We start from the raw sequence: 12468 nt of genomic DNA, 5'->3' as shown, positions 1-12468 counted from the left end.
TTACACGTGGATTTCTGACGGTGTGGGGGATTGATGACCCTAACTCCCACGTTGTTCCAGGGTCAACTGTACTGCAAAAGCCTGGGCATGGAGGCAGGCATTTTACATACAGATGATTTAATTTAAGTGTCATTTTAATGGGATGACATATGACAGGGTTCAGCAGCTATTAGTTCTCACTCAACACAGCACTTTTCCTGGGTAGGTACTATCATCCCTTTCTTTTTATGGACAAAGAAATCAAGACACGGAAAGGTTAAGCAACTCATTCACTGCCTACATTCTTTCCCCACGCCAGACAGTCTTTGGAAAAGATGAGAAGAGTCCCCTAAATCCAGGAGTTCTTGTGAATTTTCATTATTACTTATGTAAATCATAAGTTAAAAGTTTAGGTGAGTCATTTAAACATCAAATTATCGGGATTTACTGTTTCCCTTTTATCTCTTAGATCTGTGATAACTTCTTCTCTGCTGATGCTTTCCTGTCCTCCTTTCTTCTTTTATCCTTTCATTATTTAACAAACATTTACTAGGCACCTATGATGCTGGGTGCTGGAAATACTTAGGTTTAAAAGGCATGGCTGCATGCCCCCTTGCTCCTGTAGTTGCTAGAAAATGAGCTCCTCGCGAATAGAATAAACGGAGGATGTAGGAAACAAGAGATCCACCCGGGAAGGGCAGTGAAGGGAACCCCAGGATGCTGCAGTCCCCTCCCCCCACCCCCCCCCCCCCCCGACAACCGCGACAGCTGAACAGCGTGCAGGGAGGCGCGGGGAGGGCCACCAGTGGCCACCGCCGCAGGGCAGAGCCCCGGGAGCGGCTTCTGCACAAAGATGAATTGGATAGAAGACCTGTGGAGGGGATTTAGATCTTTAGCAAAGAGTTTGAACTTTAAAGATTGCTTAATGCAAAATAAACAAAGCAAATGAAAAAATAAGACCATCACTAACTCCAGGAAAGGAAAAGTAATCACAGCTTACTGAAGGGCTCCGTTAGAACTATAATATATATTTTCATAATGTAAATACTGAATTTTGAATAAACAGCATTAACCTAGAACAATATTAAGAAGATGTGGAATGGAAAAGGAGTGTGTGTCTAAGGAGGGTTCGGCAGCGGATGAAAGAGCCACACTCATCTTTCATAGCGGGGATTCAAGGGTGAATCTTAAAATTGAAAAATCAGAACAGAAACACAAGTATGTGAGAGGCAGCCGTCATAGAACTATTTCACTCTCCAAATTATGCGCGTGTTTCATTTTGATAAATATAAAAACTAAAATTAAAAAGCCATTGGCTAATGTCATTTTTAAAATAAGACCCTGTGTTGTCAAGGGTGAACAACATCACTGGGAGGTTATCAGATAACGAAATATTCAAAATGTACCTGGGCTGGGGGCGCCTGGGTGGCTCAGATGGTTAAGCGTCTGCCTTTGGCTCAGGGCATGATCCCAGGGTCCTGGAATCGAGTCCCGCATTGGGCTCCTGGCTCAGCGGGGAGCCTGCTTCTCCCTCTCCCTCTGCCTCTCCCCCTACTCATGCTGTCTCTCTCTCTCTCTCTGTATCTCTGTGTCTCAAATGAATAAATAAAATCTTTTTAAAAAAATGTACCTGGGCTGCTGGCCCTTCTGGGCTGTTCAGAGGGAGAGGGAGAGGCGCAGCAAATTCGCAGGGGAGGGCTGCTCGGTAGGCCTGTATCTTGAGTGGATGCAGCTGGGACCAGGAAGGAGCCCTGAGGAACTGGTTCCACGAAAGTCTGGAAGCAGGAGAAGTCGGTAGAACACTGGGGAGATAATGCTCAGGCCCCTTCTGATAAGGTGGACTGGACTGGATGGACAGTGAGCCTGAGCCAACCTGGGTACAAATCCCAGCTTCAGCACTTATAGGTCCCAGGACTTTTTTTTTTTTTTTTTAAGATTTTATTTATTTATTTGACAGAGAGAGACACAGTGAGAGAGGGAACACAAGCAGGGGGAGTGGGAGAGGGAGAAGCTGGCTTCCCACGGAGCAGGGAGCCTGATGCGGGGCTCGATCCCAGGACCCTGGGATCATGACCTGAGCCGAAGGCAGACGCTAAACGACTGAGCCACCCAGGCGCCCCGGTCCCAGGACTTTAGAAAGCAATTTAACCTCACGGAGCCTCACGTTCTATATCTACTAAAAAGAAAAATAGTATCTCCCACACAGGATTATTTTCAGGGTTGATTCAGACACATTTATGAAACCTCTACTAAATAACATATACAGGCACTAAATAAAAGCTGGCCCTCAAACATAGTATGGGCAAAACCCATAAGGTCAAGATTTTTTCTTATTTCTTGAAAGTCTAGAAAAATACACGCAGAGATGACTTATTCAAACCTACAGAATGACTCAAAGTCGGAAAGATACGAGCACTTGTACCCAGTCTCTCAGCCCCACTCTGTGTTTAATTTCTGGATGAAACTTTCTGGGTCTAGGTTTCAATTTGGAAAGATGCAGTTAACTTGTCCTTTAAAGCCATTTTCCTTACAGGCGCTTTTTTTCCCCTCTCATTTCAAAACTTTTCGTAGAGTGAATGCTCAGAAAACTACACAGGCTCTCTGCCCTTGTTTTCTTTTCTGCCCAGGCCTCTGCCCCATGAATCTCTGTCTCCCCTTGTCTCTCTGTCTCTCTCCCCCACAGGCCCAGAAACCCTGCTCTCTTCCCTTCTCTGTCACTCTCTGTGAGGCTTCAGCAGCTCCGCCCTGTGCACCCGTAAGAGCCTCGCCATCCTCCCAGCTTCCCCTCCTGTGCTCAGGCGCAGGCCCACAGCCCATGTCAATGTTTGTCCCAAAGACTGGAGGCTGTTTTTTAAAAAGATTTAGTATTTCCATAACAAACGAAAATTTGACTTAGCCTTAGGAAAAATATAATCAGAGGCTGGCGTCCCAGACTTTCTGGGGGTGGGAATGAGCTCCCCGGAGGGTAGGTTTAAAAAAAAAAAAAATCAATATAAATGATATTCACTTGTAGTATTTTGGAGGGGAAGGAGGAGTAGAGGGAAGAGAAAAATCTGTCTGAACAAGAGAGGTTATAATTCAAAAGCTGCCACACAGTAAGTAGGAACCTCCAAGAAGGATAGATCATCACTCTCTCTGGGTTTGACAAGGAGGTTGATGGGAAGTCGTGACCGGACTTGCACTTGCTCTTCAAGGAACATGAAAAACACTGCTGGCCTCACCAAGCCCCTTCACAGCCTGGGGAAGGTGGGAAGGGCTTAGCAGCACCAGGGAAACTACCCTCCACAAAACTTTATACATGTAATCCTGAAGCTAGGAGATAAAAGTTAACAGTGTATTTTATAACCATAGCTAACATCATATATTATTAAAATCATAGCTAACATTTATTGAGTACTCGCCAGACACTGTCCTAAGAATTTTGCATGCAATCCAGATTTGACCCTCATAACAATTCCCTGGAGGAGTCTTTACTATGATTTTCCCTCACTTAACAGATGGGAAAAAAGGAGGCTGAAAGAGGTGGTGATTTGCTCAGGTAAAGCTAGGACTCAGACAAATGCAGTCTCCCAGATTGCAAAGCTCCAGTTCTAAGCAAGATTGTCTTTTAAAGTGTTAATTTGCATGCACTTTTCCTGAATTTTCACAAGCCTTTTGAGCAGCAAGCAAAAAAAAAAAAAAAAAAAAAAAAAAAAAAACACCTGAAAATCAAGTCTCCTGCTGTTTCTTGTAGAAGCCAGAGGGTAGAGGGATGCTGGCTCAAGAGAAGAGTGGTGAGAAATTTCTCCCAGACCTGGAGAGGGGTCCCTGGAGTCCTGTGCAGTCTGGGCCCTTCAGGGAGAAGGCAGAGCCTCCTGGGGACGGCTCCAAGTGCATGAGGAAAGCTAAGCCTGCGAGTGCTCAGCGGATTATGCCTTCCCTGGGACCTGGGGGAAGAGAGCAGAGGAGAGATCCCCAGTGATGCCTGGGATTGATTTCCTCTGCCACAACGGATGGGGGTGTGGAGAAGGACTTAAGATAATTTTAAACAAAATAAAGAAAGTTGTATTTCTTGAACAAATGAATTTTGGTACCAAGGTTCATACCCACCACAAAAATCACACAGTGAGTAGGGGTGGGGGGGGATGTGCCTCCACGTTGAACACCTCTTTGTTGCCTGTTGGTAGGAGTTTGGCCAAGGGGGGTCAGGGGATTGGAACAGAAAGTTGAAAATGCCAAGTTTCACCTTCATCTGCTGCACAGAAGAGAGCTGTTCTTCACCTTCCCCTCCCCATCCCGTCCCTCGGCCCAGAGATAACCCCCTGAGCTCACCCTCCTGGCTCCAGGAAGTCCCAGCATGTCCTGTGTAGGGAACAGAGGAATCCATCACTGTGATGGAGAAAGCATCTGTGCAAATGCACATCTCACTGTCAGAGACTCAGCCAGAAACTCTCCCTATAGACACTTCATCACCTTACCCCAAAGCTTCAACGTTTTTTTAAAGATCTTATTTATTTATTTGACAGAGAGAGACACAGCGAGAGAGGGAACATAAGCAGGGGGAGTGGGAGAGGGAGAAGCAGGGTTCCGGCTGAGCAGGGAGCCCGATGCGGGGCTTGATCCCAGGACCCCGGGATCATGACCTGAGCCTAAGGCGGATGCTCAACAACTGAGCCACCCCGGTACCCCAACATTTTTTAAATTAAGAAAAATATCACTTTTTGTGGAGGAGGCTTATCTGACTTTACAATCTCCACAAGATATTCATTTATAAACTCTCTCGTTGCACTTTTTATTGCCCCCCACAATTTGTAATGATATATTTATTTGTCATTTGTTTAACTTCTGTCTTCTACGTTAGTTCCATGAGAAGAGGGATTGTGCCTTGTCCTTTGCTAGTTGCCTAACCCATAGCATGGTTTGCAGAACACAGTAGGTGCTCAATTAATACTTAATGGGAAAAAAAAAAAACCTTACTGAATGAACCATGGAAGGAACATGGAGCAATCATTGGTGGCCCAGAACTCAGTGATCATCCAGCCCAATGCCGTGAGAGGGTCAGGCCTACAGGGGTTAAACAACTTGCTTAAAGACTCCAAACTTCGTTAAAAAAAATTTAAAGGACTCCAGGCTTGGAGTGACTTTCCTTTCCTTGACTCTGGCATCTTCAGTGTCTAAATTTTTCATGGTTGGACCAAGACCAAACTCTGGACTGCCTGTCCATGCATCCATGCACCCTTTACGCCCTCAAGCTCACACAACACAGTACTGTCTGAGGCCTCTCCTCCCTACATTTTTGGTGCCTCCTAGCTCCTGCACTGTCTCAGTTTTCCCAAAAAGCCTATTGTTTTCCTTCTTCTTGTGTGGAGTTTATATATATATATGTACATGTATGTATATATATATATATACATATATGTATTTACATATAAATATATATTTCTAAAAATATATTTATTTATTCGAGAGTGAGAGCGAGCATGTGTGCACGGGGGAAGGGGCAGAGGGAGAGAGAGAATCCCAAGCAGACTCTATGATGAGCACAGAGCTCAATGCTGGGCTTGATCCCAGGGCCCTGAGATCATGACCTGAGCCGAAATCAAGAGTTGGATGCCCAACCCAGGAACCCCTGGGAGTTTTATATTTTAATATGAGAGTTAAAGGCTTTAAAACATGTCCTTGTTCAACAGGTATTCACTGAGAACCTATAAATACTGATGCCATTTCCAGTACTGAGGGTGCAGCCATAAGCAATAGAAACCCTCATGGGAGCACACAGTCTGTTGAGGAAGACAGATAATAAAGGTAAGCCATTGAGCACAAATCAGGCAGTGACAATTACAATGTAGAAAAGAACACATGGTAAGGGCTTCGAGGCTGGAGGTATGGGCCATTTTTGACTAGGAGTTAGAGAAGACTTCTCTGAGAAGGACCTACTTACGTTAAGGCTGAATTAGGAGAAAAGGCCAGCCTGCAGGGCTCTGGCATTTCAGGCAAGCATTACTACCACAAGAGCCCCGAAGTCCTGGCCAGTTGCTGGAATGCAGTGAACAAAACTTCAAGAAGTCAGTGAGGTGGGCGAAGGATGGATCACACAGAATCTTCTAGGCCACGGAGGAAGACTCAATATTATCCTCTAGGCATCAGGAAGCCATTGAAGCTGGGGAGTGATATGACCTTTTACATTTTAAAATGACCAAAAACCTTTGGCTGCCAAGGAGAACAGTAGCAAGACACACCAAGAGGCTCCTGCAGAGGTCCAGCCAAGAGAGGGGCGTTCCCAGACTAGGCCGGTAGCAGAGGGGACTTTGAGGAGCGACTGGACCAGCGTATATTTTGGACACGAATTGCTAATAGATTGGATTTGAGCCGGGAGGGAAAGCGATTAACCAAATGTGACTCCTAGAATTTGGCTTGAGTATAGTGGACTGGTGGCATATCTCCTAGTATGTGGAAGATCAGGGAAGAAGCAAATTTGCAGGAATGGGGTAACCAAGAGCTGGTTTTAGATACATTAAGTCCTACAGGTCTATCAGACAGCCCAGCGGAGATGCCAAGTAAGCAGCCAAGGAATGTACAATAATCAAGAAATTTCTGAAATTTTTTTTTTAAGATTATTTATTTATTTGTCAGAGAGAAAGAGAGAGAGCACAAGCAGGGGGAGTGGCAGGCCGAGGGAGAAGCAGACTCCCTGCTGAGCAAGGAGCCCAACATGGGACTCGATCCCAGGACCCTGGGATCATGACCTGAGCCGAAGGCAGACACCCAGGAAACTTCTGAAATCTAACAGGAAGCCTTGGGCCAAGGCTGGAGGCAGCAATGGGAAGGGAGAGGACTTTCAGTGCTTTGCAAGTCTCGCCACCCAGCCATTGGAGAGATGACATTCCCTCTGGGTTTCAGCATAGGAACCTCTCAATGCAGTCTTCCAAGCAAAGGGCCCAGGTCTAACCTCTCAGCTGCAGGGGACGTGGGGCTAACCTCATAGCAGATGTCTCATGAATTACCTCCCATTTCTGAACTGTGAAGGTCTACCATTACATCAATGAATCAGGGAACAATTGCAATCAGACTTCTTCTTTTTTTTTTTTTAAGATTTTATTTATTTATTTGACAAAGTGAGAGAAGGAACACAAGCAGGGGGAGTGGGAGAGGGAGAAGCAGGCTTCCCGCTGAGCGGGGAGCCCGACGCAGGGCTCGATCCCAGGACCCTGGGATCATGACCTGAGCTGAAGGCAGATGCTTAACGACTGAGCCACCCAGGCGCCCCGCAATCAGACTGCTTCTGTAATTAACAAAAAGATATACGTTCTGTCTTAATCCTGCTGTCTATAAGTCCAACCTCCAACTGGAGGGCCTCCAGGGTCTACACTAGGAAGTGCAGTAGACACAGCTGTTGCCCATGCACAAGCCTGTCCTCACCCCAACCCCACTTTCCTGTGAGGTGGTGAAGCTAACGGATGACATTAGGGAGCCTTTGTGCCAATCCTGCAAGTGCCAGCTATGAGGCTCCTTAGGTGCTATAATAAATGTCTTTATATTTAGAGCTGCTTAAAATTGCGTCTTCTCAGGGCGCCTGGGTGGCTCAGTCTGTTAAGCATCTGCCTCCAGCTCAGGTCATGATCCCGGGGTCCTGGGATCGAGCCTGGTGTCAGACTCCCTGCTCAGCGGGGAGTCTGATTCTCCCTCTGCCCCCCGCCCCCACTGGTGTGTGCTCTCTCTCTCTCTCTCAAATAAATAAATTTTTAAAATCTTTTTTAAAAAATAAAATAAAATTGGGTCTTCTCTTCCCTCCATATACTTAGATGTTCCCATGGAGCTCACCCCCTCAAGCACAATTCCTTTTTCCTCTTCCATATCTCTTCATTCCGCCATGTGCTAGGCACTCAATAAAATGTGGTGAAGAAACAACCCATCTTGGCAGTGTCTATCTTCGTGGATCCAACAGGATGGTGTGGACACACACGTCACCCAGGTAAATGACATATTGTGACTAGCGTACCTATGAAGGGAAAGGACAGTCTGCTATGAGACACAGCCTCTGGATCTGATCATCTGAGAAGGCATCCCTGAGGAGGTGACATTTAAACTAAGACCTGAAAGATGATGGGGCGCCTGGCTGGCTCAGTCGTTAGAACATGTGACTCTTGATCTCTGGGTTGTGAGTTCAAGCCCCCTGCTGGGCATAAAACTTACTTAAAACAAACAAACAAACAAACAAACAAACAAACCATGCCCTGGAAGAGGAGAAGGATTCAAATGGGGAAGAGAGGGCAGAGGGTCATTTCAACAGGCTGGAACAACTCAAACTCTGACATGTGCCTCCAGCCCCTTGTATCTCTCTTTCTATCTCCATCTCTAAGCAGAAGCTCCTGAACATCACATACCCTTTTCTTTTTTTTTTAAGATTTTATTTATTTATTTGAGAAAGAGAGAATGAGAGACAGAGAGCATGAGAGGGAAGAGGGTCAGAGGGAAGAGGGTCAGAGGGAGAAGCAGACTCCCCGCCGAGCAGGGAGCCCGATGTGGGACTCGATCCCGGGACTCCAGGATCATGACCTGAGCCGAAGGCAGTCATCACTTAACCAACTGAGCCACCCAGGCGCCCCACGTACCCTTTTCAATATGACATAGTGTTGTCGCTCTGAATCTAAATTATCTAAGAGATGGAAGGGATGTTTTTGCCCCTTCACTAAGCTCCCGAGGTTGCTAAATCCTGAATATCTGCACCAGCACCAACCACCCAGACACCATCACTGTGTGTCATTGACAAAGCTCTTGAGCAATTCCATCCCTGCCTTCAAACAAAACCAAGAATAATAAAATTCCCTCCCCCTGTGAGTTTCTTTCTCTTTCTTTCTTTCTTTCTCTTTTTCTTTTTCTTTCTTTCTTTCTTTCTTTCCTTCCTTCTTTCCTTCCTTCCTTCCTTCTTTCTCTTTCTTTCTTTCTTTCTTTCTCTCTCTCTCTCTTTCTTTCTTTCTTTCTTTCTTTCTTTCTTTCTTTCTTTCTTTCTTTCTTGGAAGCACCTTTAGATTCCCCTTTTTGAGGGAACTAGAATTAATGCTGGGTAATAGTACTCAAGGTTTCCCTCACACTGTTTCTACTACCCTCCCTGGTGGTTGATCCTGGTCAGGAGAACTGGCTTTGAGAAATGGGTGTCAACCCCAACGATCCAGAGTCAGGCAGGCCATTTTTGCCATGCTTAAAAATCAGGAGAAAGAGTTCAACTTGTTTTGGTAAGATGTCAACATGCTATAATGGAGACCTACACAGACAGACAGACCTGGGTGTGAATATACATTCAGTTCTGTGACCTTGGGGGTGTTACTTAATCTCTCTAAGTCTCAGGTTCCTCATCCATAAAATAAGGATAATAATTCCTACCTTACAAGAATTAACCGCGATCATGTGTTTAAAGTACCCATCCTGACATGTAGTCAATACTCAGGAAATGTTGGGTCTCCTCCTTTCAAGGCCTGGCTCTTCAATTGCCTAATTATATCTTTTGAGGCATTCAAATGTGGTGCACCTCAGAGAATATTTCAATTACAGGTGCCCTAAGTGGTACTCTCTCATTTGGAAATCCGTAATTAAATCAGCAATGGCTGCAGGCTGCTCAGGTGTGTCAGGAGAGTTCCCACCCAGCTCACTTTTCCTCCTACCTGCCTCATCCAGCCAAGTCAGGGGTAACTATAGGAATAAAAATCCTTTAACATGTATAGAATATTGAGCAATTCGCAAAGAGCTCTGAGGCTCAGAACAACACAGGAGCTGGTATAATTACCATCTCATTACAAAGGGAATGGGGAAATCGAGGTCTAGAGAGGGGAAGCAATGTACTTAAAACTTCAGAAGTGGCCTAATAATCCAGTGTTCCCACCACACCCCACCACATCCCATTCAGTGGAAAAGTTCACCACCAGCAACTGTCCTGACTCAGCAGTAGCAGAGAATTCACTCCTGAATTGCCTTTCCTTCCCCACGCCCTCCCTTGCTCCTTACTCTGCCAGCTTTTCTAGACCAGTATCAATGGCTTACTCTGGTCTTGGGATAGTCTGGCTTTATTTTGGGGCTTGCCTGGCATTTCTCACCACTGTCAATGTGTATTTGCAGGCAGGAGCTTGCTTTGGAGCACTTTTACCAAAACTTGGGACTTTTTTCTAAGACAAGTGTGAGAAAAAATCAGTCTGACTTCGATCGGAGTTTGGTTCTAGCCATGGCTTGAGGGTTATGGGCCCAGGGTGGTGTGGCCCACCCATTTACCCAAGGCTGACAAAGGTAAATTAAGGACCACTCTGCTCTTCAGAAAAGGACCAGCTGGAAGACATGGAAAATAAGATTCCATCCTCAAAAGTTCCATTCCATCAGGATGGAATTCAAGCAAAGCTCTAATGTTTGCATTAATTTCTCCAAAACAGAAACAAAGCGTCAGAGCTGGTTGAGCTCTTCTGATTCAATAACCTCATTTCCCACCATGATAGACTGGCAAACAGAGAAGAGAAGAGGCCCATTCAAGGCCACACAGCTAGCAAGAGCAGGGCTAAAACTCAGGCCACAGGACCCCAGTTTGCTTTTGTTACTGAACCATGCAGTTCACTCAAGAGCTCAAAACATGTTCGATTTGGATAATCCAGGTGATCTCCCCCCTACTGCTTCTCCCACTCCATTCGCTCCCCCCCCCCCGGAAAGGTTACACTGCAGTGGATTTTCCTAATGGACTTGGATGATATGGATCTATGTCTATGAGATACTGACCCAGGGAGAGCTCTTTCCAACAAGGGTCCCCCAAACAGGCCTCAGCTGTGAGTGAGCACCACCCCAAACCTGCCCAGTGACCCAGGAGGAAAGCATTGGCATAGCCCTGGGTGAAACTGGCCTCTCCTAGGCTACACTTCTGATCCTTCCCAGCTTTGTGGGAGCTGCTGGGATAGGGTGAAGGAAGCACGGACAGTAGCTCGTTCTGGTTTCCAGTAACACTGCTTAGACGTCATCGGTCTCTCCACCACCATGGCTGCCCCATCCCCTCCATGTCCTCCTTTACTTCCCTCTTCCACTTCCTCCACCCCACCCCGAAGGACCTTTCCTGGTCCTTCTCCACTTCCTCCTCCACTACCAGCACTACCCCTCCAGCCCCCCCTCCATCTCCTCCCCCCCACCACCACCTCCTCCAGGACTTCCTCCATTCCTTCCCTACGTCCCCACTCCCCCACCCCTCCCACACCCCCTCCACAGTGACACCACCATCCCCACCGCCCCAACTCCCCTTTCCACCTCCTTCAGCGCCAGTACCCCTGCACCACCAGCAGCAGCTTCACCACCACGGTTTCCATGGCATTAAAATAGGTCCCCCTACCAAATATCACTCCAAGACCTTCATGCTTTCAAAATAAGACAAACGATCCCTATTTAAAGCCATAAGCCAGAGTCACTGAGATTTATCATACACTTGAAATAAACCGGGATTAACTCCTTCTCTTCCTTCTCATTTTTTGAAAGTGCTTATCTAAACACACACGCTCACCATCTCTCGCCCTCTCTCTCACCAGAAGACCGTAGGTACTCGGAAATGAAGCAGACAATGGTGGCCTTGTTGCAGAAGCCTGATATTAATAGACTATGCCTTTTGATTTCAGCCCGGAAACATTGGCAGCAAACCAATGTGAGAAAGGAGGGGCTGTGTAGCCAAAGTTTGAAAGAGAGATGAAGAAAAAAACCCAACCCAGCTTTGATCAGAAGAGGCTGAAGATGAATTGTGGTCATTTCACAGGTCTCTGGGTGGAGGTTAATGTCATTTTGAGACAAGGAAACTGGGTTAAAGGGGGAGGGGGGACTGAGAAGGGATGCACTTTCTGACGGAACGGGGCCACCGCACCGAGAGGATCAAAGCTGCTCGCCATGCAGAGAATGAAGGATTATTCACTTTCTATTTTTTTCACGCCTGCAGCACACATGGGGATCTAATTGGTGGGGATGCGAAATACAGACAGGCCGCCCCAGCAGCAGGGCAGGGCCCGAAGGGGGAGGCGGCGCTTGGTGCAGCTGCAAGCCATTAAAGGCAAGCTTGCCGCCCCGCGCCGCTTTAATTGCTCTTCGGTGTGTTTCCTCCGCTCACCAGCGCTAGTGTCTACTTCCCAGTCTCTGTGATCTCAGAGGTGATGAGCTTGACGGCTGTCAGGCCCGCGGGGTCAGGAGAGGCAGGAGGCAAGTCTCGGGGGAGCTCGGGCCCCCCCCCCCCCGCGCGGGGAGGGGCTGCTGCGGGAAGAGGCGGAGTCAGGCCCTCCCGAGTCCTGCCCACCCACCCCCCGCCCCCCGCCCCCACCAGCCTGGTTCCTTGGCGTCAGCAGGTGGAGAGCCTGGGTGCCTCCCGGGATGGCTGTTGTCTCAGTTCTAACCCGGGACGCCACGGGAGAAACAGGACAGATGAAGACCCACACCACTGTGCGGTGTCTCACCTTCGGCATGTCGCTCAGCCTCCCTGACCCTTCATTTCCTTGTCCTTGAAATGCGGTGTGT

The 12468-nt window shown here is 47.2% G+C and overlaps 1 long non-coding RNA gene across 1 annotated transcript in view; it reads right to left on the bottom strand.

Moving 5' to 3' along the window:
- Positions 1-11542, bottom strand: part of LOC112827772 (uncharacterized) — a 43605-nt gene extending 32063 nt beyond the window's left edge. The window contains exon 1 of the long non-coding RNA XR_012379066.1: positions 11477-11542. This is a non-coding gene — a long non-coding RNA (uncharacterized lncRNA). The remainder of the gene's footprint in view (positions 1-11476) is intronic.
- Between the last annotated feature and the right edge of the window lie 926 nt (positions 11543-12468).

Source organism: Callorhinus ursinus, unplaced genomic scaffold (assembly GCF_003265705.2).
Source record: "Callorhinus ursinus isolate GAN/ISIS: 27379988/994484 unplaced genomic scaffold, GSC_fseal_2.0 scaffold1, whole genome shotgun sequence".
Lineage (NCBI taxonomy): Eukaryota > Metazoa > Chordata > Mammalia > Carnivora > Otariidae > Callorhinus > Callorhinus ursinus.
Note: the sequence above shows the minus strand (reverse complement) of the source record. Positions and strands in the feature narration are given on the sequence as shown.